We start from the raw sequence: 13,311 nt of genomic DNA, 5'->3' as shown, positions 1-13,311 counted from the left end.
TGAAGATTGTCAACATAAATTTAATAGTTATTTATTTATTTATTTCATTTTCAATTTTTTAGTTAAGACTATTTATTGTGATGTGAATATCAGGATTTAACTGTGTGATTTTGAGTCAAACTCGATGACCCATGTTTCGTGAGTAGTGATTCAACATGAATCCATCTCTCATGAGAATAAATGGAACACTTAGCACTCATTGGAAGACTATTTATGTTAAGTTTTCTACATGGATATGTCATTGTCCTTAAAATTAAAAGTCTCAAACAATTATATGATTAATTAGATGATAAATTATATGTGACATTCAAATATTTATCATTTTAGAATAATTTAATTTTTTGTTTTATTCTAATTATTAAAAATAGTGAACATAAAATTCATAAAATAGATTTTATATTTTCCACCTTATTCAAATATTATTCACATCTTGTTTTAACATATCAAACTCTTCTTATTTCTCAAAATTTCTAGCGGCTAAAACCATTCCCTATAGTTCCAAAAAGTCTAGACCATGAACTAATGAAAATAAAAAATAAATAAAAAGTTTCTTATTTCGTTATTTAATATTTCATTTTTCATAAAAGGCTTTAGAATTTTATTAGGAAGATATGTTTTTAATATATAAATATTTTTAATTAGAAAAAATATGTAGTTTATGAAAAAATGGTATAAATCTATAAAAAAACTATTATATTTTACTTTTTTTTAATATTTTGAATAATCTTTTCTATCATACTGATAAAAAAAATTCAATCATCAAATCATTAGTGAAATAGATTCCATCATTAAAAAAATACTTAAATTTTGGTAAATTTTTTTAAAAATAAATATTTATTTATTTATTATAAATCGATTTTTTAAAACATATATCTATTAAAAATCTGTCAAATTTTTGAAATTTCCCTTTTTTTTTATAGATTATCTAATTTTGTAGATTTTGCTTCTATTATTAAAATATTAAAATATACAAAACATTAAGTTATATTAAAGATCTTCCAAACTATTACATTTCTTTTTCATTAGATTTTCAACATTTATAAAATTTATTTCTTTTATTGAAATATGAAAATATATAAACATTACATCATTAAATTGATACAAACTTTTAAAATGGTAAAAGCGAGCATTGTAATTGTAAACTCAAAACAAATATGAAAATATATAAACATTACATCATTAAATTGATACAAACTTTTAAAATGTTAAAAGCGGGCATTATAATTGTAAACTCAAAACTTTCAAAACATATAGTTATTTTTCATAATCTTCTATTTTATAAATTTTATAATATTTTTTCTATATTCAAAATTATTTTCCAATCCTAAAAATTTACAGAACTGCTAATTAGAAACATCTTAATAATATATACTTAGGTTTGAATCTATTGCATTTACTTCATTAAAGTCACCTCATATATTTTTTGGTATTTATGTAGCAATTTGTACTAATTAGATTTGGTAATGTAATACATTTCAATTGACTAAGGAAAAATTGTGAAAGAATATATACAATAAAGTAAGGAAGATACAACCACTTAGGTATGAAGACTTAATAAAATATACAACTTATTAGATATCACATTTGACATCAATAGGCCTACATGCCTAAAATATATAACTTATTAGATGCCAAAGATGTAATGAAGACCCCACTTTAAATTTTGAGTAGCATTTGAAGCCTAAAAGATATAGACATTGTATATTTCACCAATAGCTATATATATTATCAAAATAGCGACCTTCAAATCTTTATTATGCTCTGACAAGAAAACACAAAATATTCAAATTTCATAAATTTGACAACAAAATATCAATCTTATAAAAGTGCACAAAATATCAACATTACAAAAAATGATTCAAAGATTTCATAAACAAACTCACAAAAATTGTAACAAGAGACTTACCTTGCATTTTTGTATGAATTGTCTAGTGTTGTCAACAATGTTGATCAAGGAAATGGATAGATAAACCCTGCCCATTGCACAAACAATTTTAAATAAATATGAAGAAAATATATCTACACAAACAATTTTAAATTAACATGAAGAAAAAAAATATTGGGCAAACTCTTCTTGCAACAAACTCCACCATTCCATTTTGAATAAAAACAAGTTTGATTTTCTGGACAAATATTAAACAAAATCTTTTAAATGAGGAGTAGAAAATAGAACTTAGTGATTGAATTAGAAACAATGAAGTTTAATATTATAAATAAAGGCTAAACAAAATCTATTAATTGAGTAGAAAATAGAAATTGACAAAAATAAAAAATTGTTATCAGAAAGTATGAAAACTGGCAAGGGCTGACAATTTCTCGGCGAAAAAATGCAAAAATTGGGAGCAAAGCTCCCACATATAAGCCTATCGGCTTAAATATAACACGAGAACTTAATAACAAAATATCAGTCATTCTATCATATCACAAGTGCATTTCTAGGCAAAAATTAATGCATTCACAATGTTAATTTAGAACTATTAATTATCACAATCTTTAATTTCTTATTTTAAATATATTTATTATTAGTTTTATATTTATGTTTATTTTTGACTATTTGATATAACTTTTTCCTAAAACTTCATGTAATGAATAAGTTCAAATTATACTTTTATATATATAACTGATAAATATGTCTTTTTAGTATAATTTAAATATGTTATATCTTTGTATTTAAATTTTTAATTTTTTTAAAACTTTGCTTTTCTAATAGAAGTAGTTAAATTATTACTATTATAATACTTTTATAAAAATAAATTAAACAATATTATTTTTTAATTATACTTTATAATAGTATTTGTAATATGTATAATTGATAAGCGTTACAATTTATAAATTATATCATTTATTATTATTATTATTTTTTATGTAAATAATTTATCATTTAGTTTAAATACATTTAAACCTTAAATATATATTTTAATATTAAATTAATAATTATCTTTTATATCAAAAAAAACATACTAAAGAAATAACCACAAAAAAGAAATAATTCAATTCTAAAATATATATAAATTATTATTAAGTTTTTATAAACTATGTATTAAAATTAAATAGTTATATTTTATTTCTTATTCATGACATCATATTTATTCATCAACATCAAATTTATATGTATTACATCTATTTATTATTTACAAATGTACATATTAAATTATATAGATATTATTTCATAATTAAAAATTACTTAATTTTATGAAAAAATGAAAATACAAAAACATTAAATAGTAAACCTTCTCTAATTGTGTAAAATTAAACAATTAGTTTTACTTATAAAATATTTTTATATTTCAATACATTTCATTTTTTCTTATAGAAATGTGAGTTTTAATATAAAAATTAAATTCTTAGTTTCATTAATTAAAATATAATATCTTTTTTTTAATTATAACCATGATTTTATTTTGACTATTTGTTTTATTAAAAAAAAAAAAATATTTTATCTCTCTCTCTGTCTCTCTCTCTCTCTCTCTCTCACACACACACACACACACACAAAACTTATGTCGGTATCATTCCATCTTACTATTTTATCTCTCTTCCTCTTCCTCCTTTATATTATCTATCTTTTTTCCTCTGCATATATGTTTATGTTGTTATTATTGCATATTGCTATCTCTATCTATATCTATATCCTAGTTTTTGTCCAATGCTAATGATTAAAAATAGTGTGAGTTCCATTTGATAATCAAGATGAGAATAATACATAGTTGGGGGAGTTATTCCAACTACTTATGGTTCTCTAGTAACATGCATGGTATGCTTAAACATATAATGTGATAGTCCAAATGCTTCATCACTTCTTCAAGTTCTATAATTCAAATATTGGTATGGAAATCTTTCCTCATTGCACATAATTTAAGTTGTCAATGTAGAAGGTGAAAATTTGTCTAAAACATAAGTATTGATAATAGTATGATATTAAGTACTTAGTGTCATATTGGGGAATTTGGCCTCTTATTTTTGGGCTTAAATGCCCAAAGATATAATAATACAGCACGAGAACTTAACAAAAAAAATGAGTCATCCTATCAAATCACAAGCACATTTCTAAGACAAGAATTTAACAACAAAATATGAGCAATCCTATCAAATCACAAGTGCATTTCTAAGCAAAAATTAATGCATTCACAATGTTAATTTAGATTCTCACTCATCTACACCTATACAATCATTATGTGTTAGGCAGGAACTATGATGCATTGTGTCTCTTGTTAATGAATGCATTAATTGCAACTTTAACTTTTCCACATTTGTGAAAGTGGATAAACTATAAAAAAAAAACAATCATTTATATAATACCTCTATTAATGAATACATTAGTTGCAACTTTATCTTTTCAACATTTGTGACAAGTGGGTAAATTTTTTTTTAAAAACAATCATTAAGCCGAGTGGCTTTCTACAGTGAGAGCATTCTTCAATGTAAACATTTAAGCATTTTGAAAAAATTTGATAGGTATCTGACGGTAAAGATGAAGATGATTGATTGAATAAAACGTTTTAAATTCAAGTTGCTGCATAAATATTTCGTCGGTCTCTTCATTGTCTCCTGCACAATTTCAAGTTGTTGCCGCCAAGTTTGCCAAGGAGGAAATCTAACAGTCACGTGATGAGTGCTCTGTATTTATAATTTTGAAATCGGACCTATTGTCGGGCAAGCTCAAAATTTTGGAGGAGCAGGAATGGTTGATATTGTATTTCTGAGGCTATGGAGCAGGAAATAGAGTATTTAAGAAGCACAGGCAAGTGATGAACATAAATTATTATCCTCCATGCCCAGATCCAAATCTCACCCTTGGCATAGTACCTCATTCAGATCCAAGAGGTATCACTATACTGATGCAAATAGATGTTAGCGGTCTACAAGTGCTCCAAGATGGGAAATGATTTGCAGTGGAACCCATACCCAATGCCTTTGTGGTCAATTTGGGCGACCAGTTGCAGGTTTATCACAATTCATATGATTACAATGCAGAGACTAATATGTTTCTTCAATCCATGATATTATTAGAAATTGAATTGGGTATAAATGACTTGATGATTGACGTTTGGAATGAAAGTCTCTGTTTCTTGTAGGGATAACTGATCTCTTTTATTATGATTTCTAATCTAGGTGTGATGTGTTTTTCTTATGGTCTCAGATAACGATTGGCATATGTAGTTTGAAACTATTCTCAGAATCCCCTAGTGTTGAGAACTTCTTCTTGATGGTTTGAATTGTTTATATTAGGTATTGAGCAATGAGAGATTCCAAAGCGTCGAGCATAGGGTTGTAACAAACAGTGGTACTGCTCATATAACCAGTCCTACATTCTATAGTCCTTTGATGGATGCACTCATTGCTCCTGCAGAATCAATGGTGGATATGGAGCATCTGGCTCAGTACAGAGAATTCACTTACGGGGAATTCTTTGAGATATTCCAGTTGAAAGAATAAACTAATTTGTCTTGCTTTGAAGAAATATTAAACTTTGAGAGAAAAACTTTTTAAAGATTTTTTTACTGATTATTGTTTAGGATTAAACAATAATATATGCATTCAAACTTTTATTTTATAAAAATAAATAATATTTTATATTTAAGAATATGATTATAAAAAATTTAATTATATAATGATATTTTCAAATTGAATACAAAATTAAGTTTCAATATGTACTCTATTGGAACTTGAGAAAACAAATTTGCTGCAAAAGTACACATAAATATAAATTTTAGTATTGCTTTTGTGTGTGTGTGTCTATATATATATATATATATATATATATATATATAAAACTTTATTCATGTCCATGGTTAAATATTTAATTATAATATAAAATTTAAGTGATTTTAACCTTGAACTTAGGTCTCTAGAAATCTCTCGAACCCTTTAAACCCTAAACACAACTTAGTCTATTCCTAATCCTACTCTAAAATATTTAATCCTACTCATGCTAAAACAAGACCCTTCTATTAGAACCCTAATGAAGCCGAGAGGCTTCCTACAGACATGAGGTAGAGATAGGTGGAAAATAGGGGGAAGATATGGTGGGAGCTGGTAGAAATGAAAGGGGAGAGATAAGACAGATGTAGGAAAAGAAGGGGAAGAGAGATCAAATAGATGAGAAGGAGGAGGAGAATTAGGGTTTGAGAGAGAGAGAGAGAGAGAGAGAGAGAGAGAGAGAGAGAGAGAGAGAGAGAGAGAGAGAGAGAGAGAGAGAGAGAGAAGGAGCAATGGGTAGACTGATGAGGTAGAGACAAATATAATAAATAGGCCATGAAAAACATGGACATGGTGAGAGAGAGAGGTAGAGCAAGATTAAATAATGAAAGATATGGTGAGAAAGGGCAGAGGAGACACTAAAAAAGATAAATTACAGAAAGAGAGAGAAGAGGAAGAGGACAAGATACTAATTAGGGAGAAGAGATGGTGGAGGAGGTGTGTGCATGCACGCGTGTGCATGTGTGTGTGTGTTTGAGAGAGAGAGAGAGAGAGAGAGAGAGAGAGAAAAGGGGATTTAGGTGAAGCATGAAGTAGACACCAAGAGAGAGGGGATAGGGGAGAGATGGGGTAAATATCACAATTAGGGAATATGCTAGATGGACATGGTAATGAAGGAAGGAAGAGAGGATAATAGTGATAAGTGGGTGGACGGGGGTGGGGGGGGTTAAATAGGAGAAGATATGTTGAGAGGAGGGTGGGGAGAGAGGGAAAGAGAGTAATTATGGGGGAGATATATGTATTATATGTTTGGGAAAGAGAGATGTGTGAGAGAGAATAAGAGACATGATGTAAAAATACATAAGGTATTTAGGAGGAAGCAATGACTAGAGGGGCGGGGAGATGGAAGAAAGATAGAAGGGGGAGTAGGGAGAGATAGAGGTAAATATAGAAAGAGGCCCTAGAGAGAGAGAGAGAGATGTGCTAATTAACAGATGGATGACAATTATAGTCCAAAAGAGATGGAGACATGAGAGAGAGAGAGAGAGAGAGAGAGAGAGAGAGAGAGAGAGAGAGAGATGTGGTAATTAGCAGATGGATGACAACTATAGTCCAAAAGAGATGGAGACATGATGAGGAGAGAGAGAGAGAGAGAGAGAGAGAGAGAGAGAGAGAGAGAGAGAGAGAGAGAGAGAGAGAGAGAGAGAGAGAGAGAGAGAGATTGCCTAGAGGTTGACAGACATGGCCTAGGGCTATATGGTAATCAAGAGGAATAGATGGTGAGAGGGGAAGGGATATAAGAGAAAGAGGGAATGGTAGAGGGAATAGGGGAGAGATGGGGTAAATATAATAATTAGGGAATATGATAGATGGACATGGTAATGAAGGAAGGAAAAGAGAATAATAGTGATAAGTGGGTGGATGGGGGTGGGGAGGTTAAATAGGAGAAGATATGTAGAGAGGAGGGTGGGAAGAGAGGGAAAGAGAGTAATTATGGAGGGAGATATATGTATTATATGTTTGGGAAAGAGAGATGTGTGAGGGAGTAAGAGACATGATGTAAAGATATATAACGTATTTAGGAGGAAGCAATCACTAGAGGGGCAGGGAGATGGAAGAAAGATAGAAGGGGGAGTGGGGAGAGATGGAGGTAAATATAGAAAGAGGATAATTTAGGCCTGAGAGAGAGAGAGATGTGGTAATTAGCAGATCGATGACAATTACAGTCCAAAAGAGATGGAGACATGATGAGAAGAGGGAGAGAGAGAGAGAGAGAGAGAGAGAGATTGCCTAGAGGTTGACAGACATGGCCTAGGGCTATATGGTAATCAAGAGGAATAGATGGTGAGAAGGGGAGGGATATAAGAGAAAGAGGGAATGGTAGAGGGAATAGGGGAGAGATGGGGTAAATATAATAATTAGGGAATATGGACATGGTAATGAAGGAAGGAAGAGAGGATAATATTGATAAGTGGGTGGACGGGGGTGGGGGGGTTAAATAGGAGAAGATATATTGAGAGGAGGGTGGGGAGAGAGGGAAAGAGAGTAATTATGGGGGGAGATATATGTATTATATGTTTGGGAAAGAGAGATGTGTGAGAGAGTAAGAGATATGATGTAAAGATATATAAGGTATTTAGAAGGAAGCAATCACTAGAGGGGCAGGGAGATGGAAGAAAGATAGAAGGGGGAGTGGGGAGAGATGGAGGTAAATATAGAAAGAGGATAATTTAACCCTGAGAGAGAGAGATGTGGTAATTAGTAGATGGATGACAATTACAGTCCAAAAGAGATGGAGACATGATGAGAAGACGGAGGGAGGGAGGGATGGAGGGAGGGAGGGAGGGGGAGGGGGAGGGGGAGAGAGAGAGAGAGAGAGAGAGAGAGAGAGAGAGAGATTGCCTAGAGGTTGACATACATGGCCTAGGGCTATATGGTAATCAAGAGGAATAGATGCTGAGAGGGGGAGGGATATAAGAGAAAGAGGGAATGGTAGAGGGAATAGGGGAGAGATGGGGTAAATATAATAATTAGGAAATATGTGTTGCAGTGGCAAAGAAGAGAAATGCTATAGGAGGCACCATTGTTGAAAATGTAATAGGAAATTTAATGTTATGTTTTAAATGCTTTTAGTTTTTGAAGTTTGTAATAACGTCCTACATGTGGTGGCATACCTAGAGTAGCAGTTCGATAAGCTCTCCAGATATAGCCACCTAGGACCAGGTGTGTGGATCTTAAATTAGAATAGTTTTTTTTAGTTCGTAGGTGGAGTGTTTAATGATTTTTAGAATCCAATAATAGGTAGTAGGCAGTTTTTAGAATATTCCTGACTTAGAAAACAACTGTCTAATATTGGTAGAAAAAACGTTTCAGATTCTTATCCTTTTTTTGGATAGAAGACGTTCTTCTTTTCTAAAATAAGAAGAAAACGTTTCACATCCTTTAATAGGAAAAAGAAAGTCAGTTTTAAGGGTGAGCCAGTCGGCTATGTAAGACATGAATCGAATTTGGAGAGATATGGAATGTTTTTTCATTTTGTCTTTGTGCAATTTTTCGATGGTCTGAGTTTTGAACGGATTTTTCTTACCTTCTCACTGGAAACAAGTTGATAGTTTGCAGAAGATTAAAAAGTTTTAGTTTTGGGTCGAATTCAGTATGTTTGCAAAAAATTAATCTTAGTGCATGGGTAATATCTCCCAAATGAACCGTTGGATTTCTCTCAAATTTTTATATGTTGTTTGAAACCTAGTTACGCCAAATCTCAACGGTTGGATTGAGTAAATCTTTTCTGGTTCAAAAGTTATTCATGTCTGAGTGCAGGTCTATCCGGAGGCAGCAAGAAGATATTTTGGGGGATTTTATTTTCAAAGTTTTGTTTTGAATCTGATTTTAGTGTGTGATCCTGGAGGTTGTAGATGCCCCTTGAAGCAACTCAGTTGAGTGTCTGATTCCTCTTGATTTTTCCAAGGTGTGGCTCTGCATCAATATGGACATGGTAATGAAGGAAGGAAGAGAGGATAATATTGATAAGTGGGTGAACGGGGGTGGGGGGGTTAAATAGGAGAAGATATATTGAGAGGAGGCTGGGGAGAGAGGGAAAGAGAGTAATTATGGGGGGAGATATATGTATTATATGTTTGGGAAAGAGAGATGTCTGAGAGAGTAAGAGATATGATGTAAAGATATATAAGGTATTTAGAAGGAAGCACTCGCTAGAGGGGCAAGGAGATGGAAGAAAGATAGAAGGGGCAGTGGGGAGAGATAGAGGTAAATATAGAAAGAGGATAATTTAGGCCCAAGAGGGGTGGTGGGGGGTAAGGAGTAAGGTAGGCATAGTTTGAAGGATGAGAGATAAAGAAACAAGGGAGAGTTTTTGAGACTTTAATTTAATGAATAATACACAAACCATGTATTATAAAAATTGAAGCCTTAGTAACTCTCTAACTCTTGATTTCCTTAAAGAAGTCCCACTATGACCTTTTCTCTATTGAAAATAATAATCTACCTTTAAGGATAAAACTTAAGTTAACACTAATTCAAATCAAAACTCTAATTTCATTCCAAAGTTTAATTCTAATTAGTTCAATAAAAAATAAAATTGATTGTATTAATTATTATATAAGTGGTGATTTTATTTTTTTCAAAGGGAATCTATTTCATTAAGCATATTTTTGATGTGAGCATATAAAATCTATAATGTACCATAAAATATTATATATAATTATTATTATTTATTCTTGTAAATTAGTAAATCATAATAATATTAAATATTTATTAATTAAAAAATTCATAATATATTAACTATAACGAATTATAATTTAAAAAATAATGTCTTTCATTTTGCATCACGAGTGCTACTAGCTTATATATATATATATATATATATATATATATATATATATATATATATATATATATATATATATATATATATATAAGCTAGTTTTTATCTTCCACCTCACAAATATGTCTAATCAATAATAATTATTCTTATAAATATAGACTTCAATGTTTAATATTTCTTATTTTAAATATATTTATTACTAGTTTTACATTGATGTTTATTTTTGTAATTTGTAAAATGTTATTCAAATATAGATATTTTAATCAATTATAGAGTTAAATATATTTATTATTTTAAACACATTTATTATCTTCTACTATTTTACAATTTCGCTCAATTTTTTAATACCATTAATACTACCCCTCAAACTTACTACATATTTTTATACTTTGATTAAGTAATCAACAATTTTTTTTAAAATTAAATATTTCAATTTATAATTGAATTGGTAGAAATGAGTAGTACATTCATATAATATATTTTTTATTGTTATTTATATATTTTTTTTAATAATAAAATTATTAATATTTTTCAAATTCTCTTCAACTCTCTCTCTTATTCTACCGTTACTTGTCCTTATAATAACATATCATTCTCTCTTTTAACTCTCTTTTCATATAACATTATTTCCCATGGGCCATAGACATCCTTGATATCAACACTAGCTTAGTTGTATATATATACAAAAAAATATTATGAACATTTCCATTTTAAAAGACACTTCAACATTTTCCATTAGTTCCTCACTAAACACAAAAAACTAATCTTGAGCCATGAGTTTCCATCAGTAAAACACAAAGGCGTTTACAAGATAGAGATCATTGCAAAAGCTACTTCAATCAACCATAAAAACATGAAGGCAGGAACTTTGGTGTATGCACCCCTTGTTTTTAATCTTTCTATCAACTTTGTCCGCAATTAAAAAAACTGATCTTTTTTATCAGCTTTGTGCAGATATTTTTTTCATAAAGTTTGGGAAGGGGGATTTAAAGTGGAAGATTTCTAATATCTTTTTCATAAAGTTAGGGGATATTGGTCATGTATCCAATATTTTATGGGTGAGGTTTCTCCGGGAGGAAATTAGCATGATTAATATGGGAAATATTTATAGTCAATAGAAGAAATTTGCATGGTCAATAGAGAGGAAATTTTCATGGTTTACCAAATTTCTCCTTGTCTTAATCAATGTACTATAAATTATAATATGGTTGTTGTTGAAATGTACAAGGAGAAATTTGTGGTGAACATAAAATTGTAGTCAAAAAGTCCAAGAAATTTATAGTGTGGTATAATCTTATTAATTATAATTTTAGGAATTTACTATATTAAAAGAGTAAAATTAGGGTTGTGATTCTTTACACTAATGAATTTTTTTAATAATATTAAAAATTAAACAAGTGTCATGTAATGAGTATTTTTAGAATAATTAATTATAGTTATATAACATTTAATATAGATATAATTATTATATTTAATATAATTATAGTTTTTAGTTAATTAAAGATGGCCTATTTTGGATATGTATAATGTAATGGAAGGTCGTGTGTTATATTCTTGCAAGATTTGTGGGACAGTTATTCACCCATTCTTTCTAGTCATCCTCAACTCTAACCTTTTTGTCACAATTTTACAGATGTTAGGTGGACTAAGGTGGAATACTTTAAGATTGTGAAACGATGTTGATTGGTAGATTTGACTTGCTGGAAAGACCCGTGGGAATAGCCTCTAGGTGGTTCTGTGGAAAGTCAAGCAAAGCTAGCTAGCATCCTTTTTGGCAAGTTCTGCAGTTCTACTAGGGATAAGGATATTCTTTCCCAGAGCCCTAGTCCAAAAGGAATATTTACTATTGCTCAAGGATATGCTTTATTTGATAAACAGTGACATGATCTAGCTGAAGTGTCCTAGTGGAAGAAGGTTTGGAATAAGCGTTCTTGGCCTAAATGCAATTTTCTTTTATGGTTGGTTGCTCATAAGAAGTGCCTTACTAAGGAGAACCTTCAAAAGAGAGACTTTTGGGGACCTTCTCTATGCTTTCTCTATATGAATAGTAGAGAGTGTGTTTCACACTTGTTTTTCGTATGCCATTTTTCAAGAGAAATCTTGCATAGGTGGTGGGAAGCTCAACATCATGGTTGCATCTATGCTACCTCCTGAATTGAATTTTGGGATGAATTGGATAAGCCTCTTGCTAAAACTTATTTCCTTTAGGTGGCTTGGGCTATTGGGCCTATTTTCATTATATGGGATCTTTGGCTGGAAATGTAACGCCTTGCCAAGGGATCCAAAAGAATTAACCTAAAGTTTTACTAAGTTTGTCAAACATTTTTTTTGTTAACAAGAAAGATAATCATATACATCAAACACATAGTAGAGGAAGCAATAACATACAATCAACTATAGCATACATAACAGGTTACATTCCTTAAGGATCCTAAGATGTTGAGTCACATTTAAATTTAATTAATTCTAAGTCTAACAACTACCATAACCACATGAAAGAATAATGAAAAGTCCATTGTCCATAATATAAATTTATTCTGAATGCCTCTTGGCAAATGAAATCCGAAATGCTGAATCATCCATTGTACATGTCACAAGGTTTGAAAGGCTAAAAAAATATACATATGTAGAAAATAGAGATACATCATCCTCCTCGAATCCATGATACAAAGTACAGTAAAATAAATGAAACTAATAGCATACATGATACATCTATCCATCATAAAGATATAACATCATAAAACACATCTAACTAAGTGTGTGGTTCCTCCCAATTGTCAATAGCATCATTAGACCATCGTGGGCCCTAGCCATCCCCCACGCGTAACATCCCAAGCCACCGAAGAGATCATTGGTACTATCGTAATATGAAGTCACTCCTAAACATGTTACAACATATGCATAAAAAAATCTAACATGCTGCAATAAAGCATAAGTAAACAACATCCTCTAAACATGATAAACAAACATACCATGAAGCTCCAGCCACGGTGACTACAGATGGGGAGCCACAGTGACTATAGATGGATCTCAATGGTAAGAGTAAA

Source organism: Cupressus sempervirens, chromosome 4 (assembly GCF_028749045.1).
Source record: "Cupressus sempervirens isolate cs-2001-9-10 chromosome 4, ASM2874904v1, whole genome shotgun sequence".
In the NCBI taxonomy this organism is placed as follows: domain Eukaryota; kingdom Viridiplantae; phylum Streptophyta; class Pinopsida; order Cupressales; family Cupressaceae; genus Cupressus; species Cupressus sempervirens.
This window is presented reverse-complemented; position numbering follows the sequence as displayed.